Genomic DNA, 16,449 nt, shown 5'->3' with positions numbered 1-16,449 from the left:
CCAGCCTCAATAGTGGTTGCAATCTGCTTAATTAGTTAGCTTTGGTGCTTCCCACCTGCCTGCACAGGTCACGTTTCTCATTGGTCTATTTTGAATACCCAGTGATAGATAACATTAAATGAAATTGTAAGAAATCTACATGTTGACTATGATACTACTGCATTCAAATTTGGGAAGCTGTCAGTGTGAGTGCTGTCAGCAGTGTAATTGGAGTCGTTTATAACCCTTTAAGCAGTAAAAGTAATAAACAAAGTTATATGCTTGCCGCCAAGCCCCGTAGGGTGATTCACCATTCTCTTCATACACTCCAGTACGACACAGATCCTATTCCAGTATCCTTTCTCGCGCTCCGTGACTCATCTGCCGTTTTATGGGGTGCGAAATGGTACCAATTATAAGTGTTTGTTGACGACATCTAACAAAATGTCGATCGACATGAGGCATAAGTGCCAGAAATATCGCCCGTTTGTGTGGGACCAGAACGACCCTCACCGTACATAAACACATTGCACGACAAAATTAAAGATCACTTTTTGTACCCCCAAAATATTTTCCCATTGCGTCATAGAAGTTTGAAATTTAGCTCAAAGGTGCCTAAGACCTTCCTGTGATGGTGCAATAGCATGACGCCCAGAGTCGTCTTACCCGGACTCGGCGACGCCTCAAACAGCAAGGTGTAGAAACATGCAAAGAAAAGGCCGCAGTTCAGAAGCTCATGTGTGCTGCAAGATGGGTTAATGACCTCACATTGGCACAGATTTCACCCAAAATTCTGCCAAACATCACCTTGGACGTGTCACAGGACGGGAAGTTTGTCAGATCCATGTTCTCCAAATTTCGCCCCTTTCCTTGTGGTCCCTACGATGTCGGAACCGCGACTTTAAGCATTGAAAACATGCGGTTTTCTTATGGTTGGCTGCGGAAAATCATATCAGATACACCGACGCTCACAATCAACACGGAAAGGCCTGAGGAGGTGGCATAAAGGGCGTCAATAAAACCATCTCTTCCATTGGGGCGTTGATTCCCGAATGTCCGCGGTCGAAAACGATAGTTCGCAATTCGATGAACAGCAGGACGATGGTCTTGACATCGTACGACACTGCTGCCAGCCCAAGGATGATTCATTCCTACTCTAAGAACGTAGTGGGGCTGCAAACCCTTTGAATGTGATCTGACCCCTTTGGAGTGTATTGCACCGCAAGCTTTGCTCCATTATACAGGGTGGAAACACTAGGGACCGTTCGAAACAATTGGACGAAATATGAACGTGATCAGAAGGAGCGAAAGGTGTTTAGCTTATCTGGCCCTCCTGTTTCGGACACAATTCTGGCGTGGTATCCAAGGGGGAAGGGGGGGTCACAACATTAACTAGTGTCTGATTAAAAAGGCGACGGGCCCCTATAAGACGCACCAGTACGGCGACACTCACGGTGTACCAATGCACCTTTGTTGAACACGTTACAATTGACACCTCTAGCCTTGCGTTTTCTCTAGCACCTGATGGTTACGCAACCCTTTTGAAACCCCTTAGGTGGGATTTGCCTGCCGTCAGGCGCTATATCAGCCGCGAAGCTGATTATGTTTCGAAGTTTCTTACAAATACGTTTCTAATGTGCTCAGCAAAGGTGTGTGTGTGTGTGTGTGTGTGTGTGTGTGTGTGTGTGTGTGTGTGTGTGTGTGATACCTAGGTTCACTCTGCAGCGGAGTGTGCACTGATATGAAACTTCCTGGCAGATTAAAACTGTGTGGCGGACCGAGACTCGAACTCGGGACCCGAGTTCGAGTCTCGGTCCGGCACACAGTTTTAATCTGCCAGGAAGTTTCAAAGCATAAACAACCATTACTGCTTTGGATTACGTTCAAACTTCGTCGAATTGTTTCGAATGGTCCCTAGTAGTTCCACCCAATGTAATAAAGCAAACCTTACGGTTGCACTAAGCTGCAAAGCGGTCACATTCAATTTGGTTGCAGCCCCACCATCTCCTCAGGGTAGGGATGAAACGCGCAGCCGTGTTGAGCGTTGTCAAGAACATCGCCGTGTGGCTCATCGCAATGCAAACTGTCGTTTTGACCTGCGAAATGTGTGGGAATCAGCGCCCCAACGGAAGGGGTGGTTCACAGACTTCCTTCATGTCACCCACTGAGGTTTTTACGTATTGATTCTGATTTCCTCGGTCACTCTAAACACGTATTTTCAACGTCGGTTGTTACGGTTGTGACCTCCATCGCAGAGGCTTAAAGCGAAGGAGTGAGATGTGTGTAAGAAGGGAAGTGGCACGTCCACGAAGGCGTTGGGGGCAGAACTGTGGTGAAATTTGGTGCCAAGGTGACATCATTAATCCACATTGCAGCTCACATGAACTTCTTAGCTGTGGCTGTTTTCGTTTTTCTTGCAGATGTCAACAGCTCGCTGTCTGGAGCATCGCCGAGCCCAAGGGTGAAATCGCAAGACGCCACGTAGTAGGGCCGTTAGAGATGAAGGTTGTAGCCACCTTTGGGTCAAGTTTCGAACTTACGCGTCAGAATGGAAGACAACTACGGGGTTTCGAAAATGTGATTCTTCCATATTCATCATTTTGATTTGCAGCTCCCTCTGACGGCCGTGTTTGGAGTTAAAATTGTTGGATGTGAGGTCCGCCAGTTATGCAAACCACCGTTTATTCTCAGTACCCAAACACGTTTCGGCACCACTATGCCATCATCAGTGGGTTTTCGTTTTTATTTATTCTGTAATGTGAACATTTTTGTTAAATGATTATAAAATTATATGGATGTTTAGTTCAAACAATAGATCGTTTGCCGGCCGGAGTGGCCGAGCGGTTCTAGGCGCTAGGCGCTACAGTCTGGAACCGCGCGACCGCTACGGTCGCAGGTTCGAATCCTGCCTCGGGCATGGATATGTGTGATGTCCTCAGGATAGTTACGTTTAATTAGTTCTAAGTTCTAGGGTACTGGTGACCTCAGAAGTTTAGTCCCATAGTGTTCAGAGCCATTTGAACCATTTGAACAGATCGTTTCTTTTTGTAAATACCTTTATATTTGGTGCGCATGAATTTTCCGGAGCACTTGTGTGTTAATTACTACAACTAGCTTGTCATCTGCAACCAAACGATGTTGATGAGAAAGTTTTTTCCTGGGAGTTAACCTATCTTCGAGAACGTAATTTAGTTTGTCGCGATGTTTTCACGCCTATATTCGTTTTTACTCACGTTTTCGTGTGGCAAGCACTTTCAATTTTTTTGCACAGCGTATAATGTATTGTTTATGAACAGATGGAACGATGCATTGATGCTCTACGAAAGTATTGGCTATAAATCACTGTAAACACAAGCAACAGTCTCGAGAGGTCCAATTTGGAATGAGCACAGAAAACTGTTAGTTTAAGTGCAGATGCCTGTTTGAAACTCAGTGGAAGAATTATAAGGCGGTGTAAATATCAATGAAAAATGTGGCTAAGAAAACATACGTTCGAGCAATTCTTTGGAAACACTACTCTATTAGAGTACATTACTAGGTAGGATTAATAGAGATAGGGAAGATCCAAAGAAAAGTGAGACATTTCCTCACGCATTCGTTTAGTTAACGCGAGAGTGTTACAGAGATGCTCCTCTAATTCCACTGGCAAACGCTGCAGGACAGTTTCCCTGTTAATATTCGGAGAGCATATGTTAGAGGAAAAGGTTGAGGACATACCACAAATCGGACCACGACGAGAGAATCAGTGGAATTAGCATGTACAACTAGTACTACCGACAGCTGATTCTCCCGCACGCAGAAAATAAGAAAAGTAATGGTAGTGCTAGAAGTACCCTCCACCAAATACTACATATGTTTATTTGAAATGACATTAATAAGGCTCCCCAGTAATAACGTAGGATCAAAAATGGTTCAAATGTCTCTGAGCACTATGGGACTTAACATCTATGGTCATCAGTCCCCTAGAACTTAGAACTACTTAGACCTAACTAACCTAAGGACATCACACAACACCCAGTCATCACGAGGCAGAGAAAATCCCTGACCCCGCCGGGAATCGAACCCGGGAACCCGGGCGCGGGAAGCGAGAACGCTACCGTACGACCAGGAGCTGCGGACGAAACGTAAGATCACGAATCCATAACAATCAGAGGAATTCAAAACTGGAATTGAATTTTGTCGAGATAAAATATTACGAGAGTTGTAGATGTATCTTTATCGATATGTTAATAATTAATAGTAATTAAAACATCGTCTATCAAGTGAAACTAGCTTCAGAATCCACGTATTTTCACCTCGTGATTCGGCTGAAATATCTCAATTTGTTAATAAAGTTTTACTAAAAAGAGTGTCAAAATTAAGATGAGCACTGTCCTCATATCAAGCTTCACAGGATTACTTCGTGGGAACTATAACACAAAAAACCTATGTTGTCAACGTGAATAAGATGTGGTACTTCCAATAGATGTTACTGAAGCGGGGGATAATTTCTGAATGACACACCACGAACCACACGAAGAAAGCTGCTGAAGCGTGTACAAGTAAAAAGATCGCTAAGGACTGCAGTAGATAATACGATGTAATTTTATCTTGTGACCGAAGGTGTCTCTTATGTTAAACCAGAATGAAGTTTTGTTACGTAAAATTGTAGATCTTTACAGAGAAGTTCGCATCTGAAGCAAAAGATTAGACATAGTTCGACTGAACGCAGTATTTCCCAAATTTATGAAATGAGCGATAAGTTCAATAGATTGTGGCTGGCTCTGAGCACTATGGGACTTAACATCTTAGGTCATCAGTCCCCTAGAACTTAGAACTACTTAAACCTAACCAACCTAAGGACATCACACACATCCATGCCCGAGGCAGGATTCGAACCTGCGACCGTAGCAGTCCCGCGGTTCCGGGCTGCAGCGCCTAGAACCGCACGACCACCGCGGCCGGCAATAGATTGTGTCACGACACTGTGGTGTCGTTGTTGTAGATGTACATTGTAATGGAACTGTTCGATGCACAGCATTTTTTGCCCGATAACTGTAGTTTAGAACATGATACAAAGAGATTGCGTATATTTTCTACAATACTGATTAAATGTACATTGATAAAGCATGATGCTAACATCAAGTTAGCTATTTAATGAGAGAAATATTTTTGTGTATCTAATGTACTTCAGATACGTTCTTTTTTGAAGTCAAGAAAAATGAAATATTATTCAGCTGTAATTGTTTGATCAAAGCCGACTATTACATCGACACATATTTGTAGTGAAATGGATACTTCTCTGTTCATGTTCACTTGGAGGGTATGTTACTCTTCCGCAGGAGGCAGCTGAAAGTTACCAATTCTTGTAAAGAAATGTCTTTATATATAAAAACTGCAAAACACGGTATGAAACGATTTTGTAGAGAACGTACATTCCTGCTTGATGCTATTACTGATTTGATATATGGACAATCGGAACACGGACACATTTTTTCCGCTTTAACATGAATCATTAAGCTACGCCAATTGGGACAACACAAAGAAGAGCTTGCAACCAATGACGAGAAATAACTTAAGAGTAAAACACCTTTCTCTGACCCCCCTCTCTCTTCTCTCGCTCTCTCTCTCTCTCTCTCTCTCTCTCTCTCTCTCTCTCTCTCTCTCTTCTCTCTCTGTATTTTTAATAACTAAAGACTCTTACCCTTGAAAACGCACGCAGTAATTGCGTAAAATTTAGAGTAATTAACAGCATTTTCATTAAATTTATGTACATTTTTTTGGTTCTAAAGAGAGTAGAGGCGTCGGAACACGTTCCCGCAAAATAGCCAGCTCTCTCTAATCAAAGTGCTCATTAGTACAAAAGCACGTACATCTACAGTTTGAAAGATATGCTTCAGGCTTCGTATGTGTTAGGTAGGTTCTTTTCGACAGGCAGTTCACGACCAGGTAACAGTTCGCCAATAAGTGCGACGCCCACGGTCAGCTGGGGAATGCGCGTCCGATATAGCGGAACTCTGTGAGCGAGGTGGAGAAACCCGTTTTGTGTCCAGGGTAAAGGCGGAGTGGCAGGAATTTCGCAGGCAGCGGCTTGGCTAACTACATTCTCGGTGCGTGCCACTTTTCACTGCCTTTCAGCGCGGGGCACAAGTTCTCTCAGAGCGCAGCTCACGCAGCGGGACGCGCAGAATACGCATTTCCCCCGGCCCTGGCTGTTTGTTGGAGTTCTTAAAGTGGTAACTGCTTTTAGGGAAAGTGACTCCGACGGTGACACGAACGGCTCGCCGTGACCGTCAGGAAAGTTGGCGGGCGCGCGATGCCAAACGCATTTGAGACTTGAAAAAAGAGACAGCATTGGTCGTATATTTTTTACTATTGCAAAATCGATTTTCTGTCACTGAGTGACCATCTTCAGTGCTATATTGTATAACTTAAATTGGGATGCACTGTTGTCACTAAGCTTACGGCAATCACATAGACTCAATGTGATTGCCGTAAGCTTAGTGACAACAGTGCATCCCAATTTAAGTTATACAATATAGCACTGAAGATGGTCACTCAGTGACAGAAAATCGATTTTGCAATAGTAAAAAAAAAAAAAAAAATATACGACCAATGCTGTCTCTTTTTTCAAGTATACCAGTTACCTGGTCGTAGTGCACAAGACAACATGGAGTCGCCAATCAATAGCATTTGAGACTCACTGGCAGGCAGCCCTTCCTGAGGTATTAGTTCTTCGTCCTCGGATATTAGCTCTTTAAAGCAAGAGGTGGAATTTGCTTTCAGTTATGTCTTCCTTCCCAAATGAATGAGCTGATTCCCGGGTACCAGGGGCGTTCCTGTGTCCGCTGGACTACGTGACCCGGGCGCTGATCCCATGGAAAGGTGGGGAGGGGGGGGGGACTTTAAAATGGGTTATGACTCAAACGAGCTCAATACGAAATAGGTACTTTTCACGGTACTGAACTTTCCATGGTAAGACGGAAACCAGTAGATGTAATGTACATGTACAGACAAACAGATGATTACAACTGCAGAAAAAAATGGATGATTTATTCAACAGAAAGTTATTTCCAGAATGAGATTTTCACTCTGCGGCGGAGTGTGCGCTGATATGATACTTCCTGGCAGGTTAAAACTGTGTGCCAGACCGAGAGTCGAACTCGGGACCTTTGCCTTTCGCGGGCAAATCATCTACCAACCTTTTTTTTTTTCATTTTGTTCGTTGTTGATCGCTGTGTTTGGTCGTTGCGGACGTCACATGACATCCGGGCAAGTTCGTTTGTTGATCCTTCCACACAGTTTTTCATTACAGAGGCCAACCAGCTCTTTGACCGAACACGCTGAGCTACCGTGCCGGCTACCAACTGAGCTACCCAAGCACGACTCACGCCCCGTCCTCACAGCTTGGAATTAAAGCTGTGAGGACGGGGAGTGAGTCGTGGTGGGGTAGCTCAGTTGGTAGAGCACTTGCCCGCGAAAGCAAAGATCCCGAGTTCGAGTCTCGGTCCGGCACAGTTTTAACCTTCCAGGACGTTTCAGAAAGTGCTTTACCAACCGAGCAGGTCAATAACTTATTGGTCCACAGCTGGCCCTTATGCAAGGCTTGGCATTGAACGATGGAGTTACTGAATGTCCTCCTGAGGGATTTCGTGCCAAATTTGGTCATTGGCGGCTTAGATCGCCGAAATCCTGAGCTAGTTGGACGGCCCTGCCCATAATGCTCCAAATGTTCTCAACTGGGGAGAGATCCGGCGACCTTGCTGGACGAGGTAGGTTTGGCGAGCACGAAGACAACCAGCAGATGTACTCGCGGCGTGCGGGCGGGCATTATCTTGTTCAAATGTGAGCCTAGCATGGCTTGCCACGAAGGGCATCAGAGCGGCGGAGAGGGGAGGAGTGGGTGGTGAACAACGTCGACGTAACACTGTGCTCTAAGAGTGCCATAGATGACAACCAAATGAATTCTGCTATGACATGGAACCTCAGACCATCACTCCTGTTGCATGGCAGACGACATTCACCACTGTCCGGGTGTCTCTAGACACGTCTTCTCTGGTCATCGGAGCTCATTTCCAATCAGAACTTATCACTGAAGACAATTTTATTCCTCTCAGTGAAATTCCAGAACCTCGTGACCAATGATGACGTGTCTAGAGACGCACCGAACAGCGGAAGGACACCAAACTGACCGTCACCAACCATACAGTCCGACGACCAGGAGTAATAGGTCAGAGACCCCTTTGGTTGTCGTTCGCGGCATCTAATGTTATTTTATTGCTGCCTTAGGTGTGTTCCTTGAATCTCAAATCAAAGAACCTGGCCGTTTTCCCGATATAGCTTATATGACAACCAGGGCATGATATTTTGCGGACCCCAAATTTCCCATATTCTTACTCCTGTGTGGCAATTTAGGACGCACTCGTGGTTTTGTTATCTGTTTTCCTGGACGCAATTCTAACTGCGTTTCTCCAAAATACGTGCTCAATTCTGTCTAACGTTTCGCCTATGCATTTCATGGTGGCGGTACTTGATCTTATATGACCTTGACCTACATAAGCAAATCGACGTGCATGATAGTGGTATCGTTGACCAACGAAAAATTCACATTGTTGAAGAAAGTAAACGGTTGGACTTTTGCTGGACATTTACTTCACGAAACGCAAAGAACCGGATAAGCTCCTCAATGATCAAAATAAGTTAGCAAGTAACGCATATTTTAATATTTACGATGATTTATTTAGCTGAAGTAGTCGCTGCTTCCTGTATAGATGCTGTAGCTGATTGTAGGCAATCTTGAGAACCCGTGCCCCACTGTGCTGTCCGGGCCGCGTTTGTGCTTCCTAACATGAACACCTCGCAGCTGGAACAAGAGTACCAGCGAGCTGCAACAAGGAACTATCCTAAATTAGAATTATATTCAGAATGAGATTTTCACTCTGCAGCGGAGTGTGCGCTGATATGAAACTTCCTGACAGATTAAAACTGTGTGCCAGACCGAAACTCGAACTCGGGACCTATGCCTTTCGCGGGCAAGTGCTCTACCAACTGAGCTACCCAAGCACGACTCACGCCCCGTCCTCACAGCTTTACTTCTGCCAGTACCTCGTCTTCTACCTTCCAAACTTTACAGAAGCTCTCCTGCGAACTTTGCAGAACTAGCATTCCTGAAAGAAAGGATATTGCGAAGACATGGCTTAACCACAGCCTGAGGGATGTTTCCAGAATGAGATATTCACTCTGCAGCGGAGTTTGCGCTGATATGAAACTTCCTGGCAGATTAAAACTGTGTGCCAGACCGAGACTCGAACTCGGGACCTTTTCCCTTCGTGATCAAGTGGTCTACCAACTGAGCTACCCAAAAATTATATTAATACCGTCAGCTGCTGACGGGCGTTGATATGTATCAACGGGGACAGGTGAAAATGTGTGTTCCCCATCGGGACTCGAACCCAGGATCTCCTGCTTACATGGCAGACACTCCAACCACCGAGAGCACAGTGGATAGTGCGACTGCAGGGACTATCTCGCGCACACCTCCCGCGAGTCCTACATTCTCACCTTGTCCGAAAGAACTGACACCATATCCATATAAGTATATAGTTCTGGCAATACCGGTCATGAGCTTCTTCTGTGCGGATGCACACATATTCCACGAACTCTTACGGGACTTGGTAAGAATGTCTTCCACGAGTAACGAGTGTGTTGGGTGGGACACTACGAACGTAGTGTGTGGAAGTACAAAGTGACAATGTAGGTCTCGCGGGAAGCGTGCGCGAGATAATCCCTGCAGTCGCACTATCCATTGTGCCCTCGGTGACTCAGATGGATAGAGCGTCTGCCATGTAAGCAGGATATCCCGCGTTCGAGTCCCGGTCGGAGCACACGTTTTCACCTGTCCCCGTTGATACATATCAACTTTCGTCAGCAACTGAAGGTGTTAATATAATTCTAATTTCGGTCTAGACGGCTGCGGGTCATCAATGGTGTCTGTTCTTTCGGGCATCTTTCGGACAGACACCATATCTATATAAGAAACTATCCTGGCCGTCCATTTCGTGTCGTCTCTCCTAACCTCCCGCGCAGTAGCTTAAACATCTAGTAGCCTGAAGTGTAGCGCTGCCGGGCGCCGAAAAATATGCCACATGGATTGCTACTCTGTCTCTTTTATTGTAAGAACCTCACTTTGTTCGAAATAGGTTTTACTGTTTTAGCAACTAGTAACTACTTTCATATTTGACGAATAAGTGATTGAAATATTATTTCAATAATTGTCATTTTTATAGGATTTACGACTGAAAATTGTTTTATAGAGGAAGTGCGTATTTGGAGTGGGGAAGGAAAAGTACAGTTGGTTATATGTATATAAATCCCTGATTTATGATTTTATGTTTAGTTGACTATGCATGAACACTTGTTCATCAAATGCCGCCCATAAGTAAGACACACAAACTTGTTAATAGCAATTTACTAAGCTCACAAGTAGACCTAATCAAAATAATTGCGCTTGTTTCAGGTCTTAACTCAAGTTTTTCTGTTCTCTGTTGCAGCATCTGAAGATGGCTTTTGAAAGCCCGAAACTGATTACCATTGTATCATAGTGCTCAGAGCCATTTGAATTTTGTAGTGAAACATTTTTATCCGCAAAGCAGGAGCACGGCGACAGTGGCATCAAAACAACAACACTGCACAGATAAACTGCAGGTTTGCGTAATCAATTGTGTAACTAATTCAGAAATCTGTACTTGATCAATCATTAACAATAGGCAGGGGACATTCTTTTTGTGGGTGGGGTCGGAGTGGGGGAGGAGGGGGAGTAAAATCATATAAGGAGGTCCACAAGATTCATTATTAGGTCATATGTTGATCTAAATTTCGTAATGATCCATTTAATGCACACCTCGAGCAGAATTAGTTAATTTTGCGGAAGACACAAGTATTACAATCAATGTTAATAGATATCTACATGTACGAGATTACTCTGCTATTCACAATAAAGTGCCTGGCAGAGGGTTCACTGAACCACCTTCATGCTCTCTCTCTACCGTTCCACTCTCGAACCGCACGCGGGAAAAACGAGCACTTAAATTTTTGTGGGAGCCCTGATTTCTCTTATTTTATCGCGATGATCATTTCTCCCCATTTAGGTGGGTGCCAACAGAATGTTTTCGCAATAGGAGGAGAAAACTGGTGATTGAAATTTCATGAGAAGATCCCGTCGCAAAGAAAAACGCCTTTGTTTTAATGATTGCCACACCAATTCACGTATCATGTCTGTGACACTATCTCCCATCTCCCCTATTTCGCGATAATACAAAACGAGCTGACCTTCTTTGTACTTTTTCGATATCATCCGTCAGTCCCACCTGATGCGGATCCCACACCGCACAGCAATACTCTGGAATAGGGCGGACAAGCGTGGTGTAAACAGCCTCTTTAGTAGACCTGTTGCACCTTCTAAGTGTTCTGCCAATGAATCGCAGTCTCTGGTTTGCTCTACCCACAATATTATCTATGTGATCGTTCCAATTTAGGTTATTTGTAACTGTAATCCGTAAGTATTCAGTTGAATTTACAGCCTACAGATTCGTGCGACTTATCGCGTAATCTAAATTTAATGGATTTCTTTTAGTACTCATGTTAATAACTTCACACTTTTCCTTATTCAAGGTCAATTGCCACTTTTTGCACCATACAGATATCTAAATCATTTTGCAAGTCGTTTTGATCATTTGATGACTTTACAGGACGGTAAATGACAGCATCATTTGCAAACAATCTAAGACGGCTACTCAGATTGTCTCCTATGTCAATAGATATACAGCAAGAGAGGAAATTTCAACAATATCTTTGGAAGGTGGTTTAAAGTCTGGGCAAGAGTTGTAATAAAAGGAGACTTTTCTTAATTTTCACAATCTTAACCAAGTGGTACAGGATGCAGGTTAATTGTGTACAGATTTTGCAAAGGAGGTTCACGTGGTAATAATGAGTAGAGGTGGAAACAGTATTGGCAGGGACCGTGGGTATAGCACCGTGAGCGACCTGATAAAGGTAACTTTAGCACCATGTTGAATAAATTTTTAGTTTGTTACGATTTTGAGGTATTATGATCGATCCCCGTTAAACAGTTCTGCGAGTCGGCTCCACATGGAGATAGGTATGCTGCTTGTATTAGATGCCGAGTCGAACACAGGCTTGGTTTTTGGTAATGCTATTGACATGTGGCTGGGTTGGTTGCACAATGATACTAACGGGCCTATCCATGAAGTCATTGGTGAGAGAGGAGCACCTACTTAAGTCTAAGTTTAGGTTATCAGTCGTAAAAGAACTAAATATAATTGAAAATTTTGGATACAATATCATTGAAGGTAAAAAGGAAGTTAAAATAAACACAATGAATTAATCAGAAGATTAAAGAAAAAAGTCAATGAATTTATGATTTCTTTAAACGAACTGCTGCCTGGAAACCATATAGATGTAATGTATGTTTGTGTATATCATTTGAGAAGAGATATAGGAACAATGAATGTGGACAGATATAACATAGCATCCACTTGCTTCAGTTCAGGTATGGAGAAAGGACTGGGAATGATATAAATATAAAACAAAGATAGCTATAACTTTTGCAGTAATCAGTATTTCAAAGCTTCTGCTGCAAGTGCAGATTTTCAGGGAAAGACAATAATAATGGTTTTAATTTATAGGACTCTATCTGGTAATTCTGACTTAATTAAGAAATAAATTGATGCGTTATTCAGTTTTGTGATTCTAAAACAAAATGATGTAATATTAAGTGGAGATTTTAATTTTAATTGTTGGAGCATACTTATTCCGTAGCTACTTGAGTCCCTAACCGTACCACACAATTTTCTGAAGGAGTTATGGAAACCAGGCGCACTACCATCGACAACATTTTTACAGTCGCATCTAGACTGCAATGTCAAAGTGTTATTCTCAGAGTTTATGCCCTCCCGGACCACGATTGTCAACCGCTGACGTTAGTCGAGTAGAGATTTTATAAATTAGTTCTCTTTCAAGTCTAGTGGTATGAGCACCCTCACGTGTAGAGAATGATTTATTTTACTCGTTTGTATTTTTGCGTATGAAGATTAATTCTTTCGTGTGTAACTTAAAATCATGCGTTCGAGTTGTTACATGGCCTTGTAACAGGTCGTGTGGTGGCTATGGAACATGTGGTTAATTTTGCACTTGATCTCTTTTGTGATCCTCAGATGCAGCTTGGTGGCTGTAGTAATAAATACCGTTTGCTGTAAATTCAATACAGAGCGAATTTTATGACTTCTTTTTATTGCCATGGTGTCGGACGCCAGCTTGACTGCAATCTTCCGAGCAGGGAAGGTCTTTGGCCCATGAGACCATCGAAACCCTATAGTCATAGTATCAAATGTATAATCCGCGGCTCCCTGTAATTTACTGTAGTTTGGAACGATGGGCCTTTCTTTCTTGTTAATTTCCATCTCCCTGCAGTCACCAGTCTGTCAGATCGTTGCTTCATTCTTAAGTAGATCCTTCTCCCAAAAGTATGAAGAGCCTGTTCGCACTGAATTCCCAAGCTAAATTAACGTGATCTGTGCCTCCTTTGTGTTTTAAGATTACTTCGTTTCCTTTCCCTCGTTAAGTTTTGTTAATTATCCTAGAAGCTTTCAAAGACCATTCACAGTGAATGCAAGTAAATAGTTGGTTGCTGTCTGGTCGTGTCGGATATTGGCGTATCAGTTGGGCTTATCTTTTTCGCTATTTTGTGTTAGATCAGTTAGTAAACGTATGGCCTAGATGTGTTACTTTAATATCTGCACAACACTTGCACAGGCAGTGAACGACTTATTCGGCCATGAGGCGAGTTATGAGCAACAAAACCATACCCAGTGCAGCAGCAAATAGAATCCCGCAGTATCCGTACCAGATTTGCAAATGGAAATACGGAGCAACACACGACGGTAAATTAATACGCTCTCTTAAAAATAAAATTCAAGTGGTTGATGCTGTGGAGCTGAACTTAGTAACATATCTCGTTATTTGTGTAACGAACCTTTTGACAGCTGCACTTCCACAAGAAGAACTCAAACGTGCTGTTGTCAAGCCACTTCACAAAAAGGAGACAAAACGTTAGTAAAGAATTACCAAGTAATCTCATTATTGCCAGTCCCTTTCAAAAATTTTCAAGAGATAATGTAAAATAATCGTTATACACGTTAACTACGGGGAATAAGCTCAGTGTCATACAGTTTCGATTCCGGAAAGCGCTATCAACCGAACAGGCTATATGTACCTTTATAGACTATGAACTAGAATTACTAAATCAGAAATTGCTAGCACTGGAATTATTTTATGATTAAGGCTGTATATCACAAGTCACACTATGTACACTTCTAGTGTGATTTGTGATGAACATTACAAGGCGACGTCCGATTACGACCGTGCTATGTACAAATTTGCTAGGCATGTAGTTTTTTTTTTTTTTTTTTTTTTTTTTTTTTTTTTTTTACAAAACACAACGATGTTGCCACATCTGTTACTATAGATGCACTTCAGGATGGGCAACGTCCGAAATTATTTGTACAAATAAAATATTTTAAAAACAGTCTGGTGGAACAATGCCCTTCTTCGTAAATAATCAACTACCAATCATAAGGAAAAAACATCCATAATTACAGTTCTACAAGAAATATTATCTTCATTAAAACTGACCTTGAGACGGAAGGCGCTGATAATGCTGCTGCCAAAATCTTTGATCACTTAATGAATTATAGTGAATTACTAAGAGACAGCAAAGCTAAATCAGAAATAAATTAGAAAGTAGGCTGAAAAAATTTCTTCTAGGCAATTTCCTCTACTCCATAGACTAATTTTTGTGTAAAAATTATTAGCTTATTTAGTGCAATAGGTGTTAGATACGTCTTTGTTCTATTAAATTAAATACATTCCTGGAAATTGAAATAAGAACACCGTGAATTCATTGTCCCAGGAAGGGGAAACTTTATTGACACATTCCTGGGGTCAGATACATCACATGATCACACTGACAGAACCACAGGCACATAGACACAGGCAATAGAGCATGCACAATGTCGGCACTAGTACAGTGTATATCCACCTTTCGCAGCAATGCAGGCTGCTATTCTCCCATGGAGACGATCGTAGAGATGCTGGATGTAGTCCTGTGGAACGGCTTGCCATGCCATTTCCACCTGGCGCCTCAGTTGGACCAGCGTTCGTGCTGGACGTGCAGACCGCGTGAGACGACGCTTCATCCAGTCCCAAACATGCTCAATGGGGGACAGATACGGAGATCTTGCTGGCCAGGGTAGTTGACTTACACCTTCTAGAGCACGTTGGGTGGCACGGGATACATGCGGACGTGCATTGTCCTATTGGAACAGCAAGTTCCCTTGCCGGTCTAGGAATGGTAGAACGATGGGTTTGATGACGGTTTGGATGTACCGTGCACTATTCAGTGTCCCCTCGACGATCACCAGTGGTGTACGGCCAGTGTAGGAGATCGCTCCCCACACCATGATGCCGGTTGTTGGCCCTGTGTGCCTCGGTCGTATGCAGTCCTGATTGTGGCGCTCACCTGCACGGCGCCAAACACGCATACGACCATCATTGGCACCAAGGCAGAAGCGACTCTCATCGCTGAAGACGACACGTCTCCATTCGTCCCTCCATTCACGCCTGTCGCGACACCACTGGAGGCGGGCTGCACGATGTTGGGGCGTGAGCGGAAGACGGCGTAACGGTGTGCGGGACCGTAGCCCAGCTTCATGGAGACGGTTGCGAATGGTCCTCGCCGATACCCCAGGAGCAACAGTGTCCCTAATTTGCTGGGATGTGGCGGTGCGGTCCCCTACGGCACTGCGTAGGATCCTACGGTCTTGGCGTGCATCCGTGCGTCGCTGCGGTCCGGTCCCAGGTCGACGGGCACGTGCACCTTCCGCCGACCACTGGCGACAACATCGATGTACTGTGGAGACCTCACGCCCCACGTGTTGAGCAATTCGGCGGTACGTCCTCCCGGCCTCCCGCATGACCACTATACGCCCTCGCTCAAAGTCCGTCAACTGCACATACGGTTCACGTCCACGCTGTCGCGGCATGCTACCAGTGTTAAAGACTGCGATGGAGCTCCGTATGCCACGGGAAACTGGCTGACACTGACGGCGGCGGTGCACAAATGCTGCGCAGCTAGCGCCATTCGACGGCCAACACCGCGGTTCCTGGTGTGTCCGCTGTGCCGTGCGTGTGATCATTGCTTGTACAGCCCTCTCGCAGTGTCCGGAGCAAGTATGGTGGGTCTGACACACCGGTGTCAATGTGTTCTTTTTTCCATTTCCAGGAGTGTACATTAAGTACCGATGTCTTAAATACCAGTTATATTAATGTTATGCAAACGGACTTACTCCACGATACTACGATGTGCTGTGCAAAGTGACGTATGCAACACGTAACTAACTAACAAACTGCCACGAC

The sequence above is a fragment of the Schistocerca serialis genome, chromosome 7 (genome assembly GCF_023864345.2).
Source record: "Schistocerca serialis cubense isolate TAMUIC-IGC-003099 chromosome 7, iqSchSeri2.2, whole genome shotgun sequence".
NCBI lineage: Eukaryota > Metazoa > Arthropoda > Insecta > Orthoptera > Acrididae > Schistocerca > Schistocerca serialis.
The sequence above is the reverse complement of the archived record's forward strand: the minus strand, read 5'-3'. Positions refer to the sequence as shown.